This window comes from Filicampus tigris, chromosome 8, assembly GCF_054856515.1.
Source record: "Filicampus tigris isolate MCC_2025a chromosome 8, RoL_Ftig_1.0, whole genome shotgun sequence".
Lineage (NCBI taxonomy): Eukaryota > Metazoa > Chordata > Actinopteri > Syngnathiformes > Syngnathidae > Filicampus > Filicampus tigris.
In genome coordinates this window covers 19,225,384-19,227,647 of record NC_141224.1, presented here as the reverse complement: position 1 = coordinate 19,227,647, position 2,264 = coordinate 19,225,384, and the positions used below count along the sequence as shown (strand labels likewise).

General features: G+C 38.5%; 1 long non-coding RNA gene across 1 annotated transcript; it reads left to right on the top strand.

Annotated features, from left to right (window-relative positions):
• On the top strand, positions 1-741 carry LOC147143996 (uncharacterized). The gene is made up of 3 exons (XR_015087794.1): positions 1-80; positions 533-614; positions 683-741. It is a non-coding gene; the product is annotated as an uncharacterized LOC147143996 (long non-coding RNA).
• Positions 742-2,264: the final 1,523 nt, after the last annotated feature.

Below are 2,264 nucleotides of genomic sequence, written 5' to 3'. Positions count from 1 at the left end.
GTTTCCAACATGTAGGTTATATAAAAATTCAGAGGAAGTTGATCCTGATTTGGAAAAGCCTGATCAATCTGTTACAAAGGGTGGGTAAGCGAAATTCTGACTCAGTCCCCGCGGTAACAGAAGCCTTGAACCTAACCTGTTCTCTTATAGGTTTTGTATGCTAAATCCTTCTAGCAGTCTCCTTCAACCTGAACAAACATACCTTGTCTCATATTGAAGCACACCTGAATCTAATATGATATGCTGGCATGTTCAGATTAATTTCTGATTTCACCGTATTGCTTTTAATTCCGTCATTTATCTAACATCTTCAGCGACATATTGTATCTCTAATCTCACTGTGGACTTGTGTTGACATCTGTTAATTTTTTTTGGTAGTGGGAGTTTTGTGTCTTAAACCAGTGCTAAAAAAAGTCACAGTGCACTCATTTTTATGAAAAGACATATTTCAATACAATTAAACGTACCATCTGTATTCTAAATTGAAATGTCTATTAATGAAAATATACAGCAACTGCATGGTGACTTTCAGAACGCCCTGTGTATAGACAAATACAGCAAAGATAAGATGGCAGCTTCAAGATTTTACCCAAGGCAAGATTTGCAGCAAAATGGTGAAAACAACACGATGCACGGAGTGTTGTGCAGATAAAGACGCAATAATATTTTGCTTATCTCCTAGGACACCACCCCATGCAGTGTGGGTGTCTGGACCAGACATGCTTGGTTGTTCATTGGCTCATCCACTTAATAAAACAAGGCAGCGGCTGCAATGTGTTGTCTCGCTAGCATATCCACAGTGGTATACTCCCACATGCAACCCCTTTCTCTTAGTCACTTGCGGCAAAACGACAGTCACAGTCACCATCCCACTCATTGCTGCTTCTCCCTCATATAACCATCGCTCCATGAAGCTTTCAACCCACAGCTCCATCAGCACAATCTGGGTGCCAAGGCAAATGGTAACTGACACTAGGTATGTAGTGTTACCTAAAACATTGACTGTCACGATATCCAAATGTCACGATATGATAATATCACAATATTGTGGGGAGGTTGGCGATATATACGATGCTCACAATACTGTATAAAAGCTCATGATACTGTAAAAAAAAAAAAAAGAAGCCCATATTTAAAAAAAAATCCATCACAATATTCTGCTTTTGTACATAATAACAGCATTCACAAAGAAATAGGCTTGGCTCCTATTGGTGATTAGAGTGGGTCTTAAACATAGGTGGGATCATATTACACTGCACTAATAAACTAACCATCAGAGGGTGCTGGAACTACTCAAATGGAAAACAATTGTGGCTTTGAAACAGATTTGCTGCTATTAATATCGCGATATTGCAACATCCGTAATTGTCATGCATCTTCAGTTTGGGATGCAACATTATTACCTTAGCATTTAGGTTTGTCGACCCAAGCCAACTAGATTGTACAAGGCAAGCAGACAAAGAACATTTGTTTTGTTCACCAAAGCAGTGGTTCCCAACCTTTTTGGCTTGTGTATCACCAAAACGTTTTTGTCATACTATACTCATACATGTTGATGATTCTCCAGAAGTATAATGTAACACAACTGATTATTAAATGAAAATCATTTTAGTTTGTTTCCTTAATTTGAACACTTAATTCTTAGCTCAATTGTGGTTGCTTGTCTATGTGCCGTGCGATTGGCTGATAACCAGTTCAGGGTGTACCCCGCCTATTGTCCGAAGTCAGTCCCTTGTGGGGATAAAGTGGTTCAGATTCCGATGGATGGATTAATTATGAAATTAAATATGTTGTCTTGAAAATAAAGTCATATAAATAAAAAATACAAATCAAAATAAGAATAAAGCTGTCTTTGTTATATTTCACTTTGATCAGATTTACTACAAAAAAGTAGAGCCCCTTTGAATCTGTGTACTCTTTAAATTGGCTGTTGTGATTTTGGCATGGCTGTGCATCATCCAAGTTCATAAATGGATGCCCAATGGTGTGTTGCCCACGGGGGTAATGTTACAAATAGCGTTTGAGCACATGGATGATGTTGACATAAGTCTAGGAATGGCTCCAGAAAGCCTGCTTGTCTTGTTCTCTGCCTTGTAGTTGAACTGACAGACGTCATACCTTACTGGAAGGGTCAGTTAAGGGTATCTACAGTGCCATCTGTTGGTCGTTTTAAGCACGCAAGGTAGCGCTAGAATTACAGCCCGTATTTGCTAATTTCTGATCAAACAATTGATTTGTAATCATTATCAAAGTTAAATGCTCCA